This window comes from Nipponia nippon, unplaced genomic scaffold, assembly GCF_047370975.1.
Source record: "Nipponia nippon isolate SJK-2023a ecotype South Korea unplaced genomic scaffold, ASM4737097v1 scaffold_3, whole genome shotgun sequence".
NCBI classification, from domain to species: domain Eukaryota; kingdom Metazoa; phylum Chordata; class Aves; order Pelecaniformes; family Threskiornithidae; genus Nipponia; species Nipponia nippon.
The window spans coordinates 83,410,752-83,411,114 of record NW_028262347.1 but is presented as its reverse complement, the minus strand read 5'-3'; positions in this window follow the sequence as shown (position 1 = coordinate 83,411,114).

The following is a 363-nucleotide window of genomic DNA, read 5'->3' as shown; positions in this document are numbered from 1 at the left end:
ATTTATGAGTGCTCAGAAGCAGAGCATGTAAGTTCCTGGGAAAATTTACATTCCTGTGCTTCGGTACCAAGCATTTCCATAGATGCTTAATGGTTAAGCATGGGTGGCAGTCTCGCAGCTTCTGAAGTAGGCACATAAATTACATCTTAATTCGCATTTGGAAGGTGGTAACTTCTTTGCACACAGTACAGGCTGTCCTGGTGATTTTAGGCTACAGAGGAAGCCGTAAGAAGCGTGTAAAACTCTTTTTAAGATTAGTTCCTGGAGATTAGGCCAGATTCTAGGTAAAGAAAGGTGGTTCACGGTTCTTTATTTCTATTCCTACATCTGTCAGAATAGCCTGCAAAGGGAGAAAAACAGAGT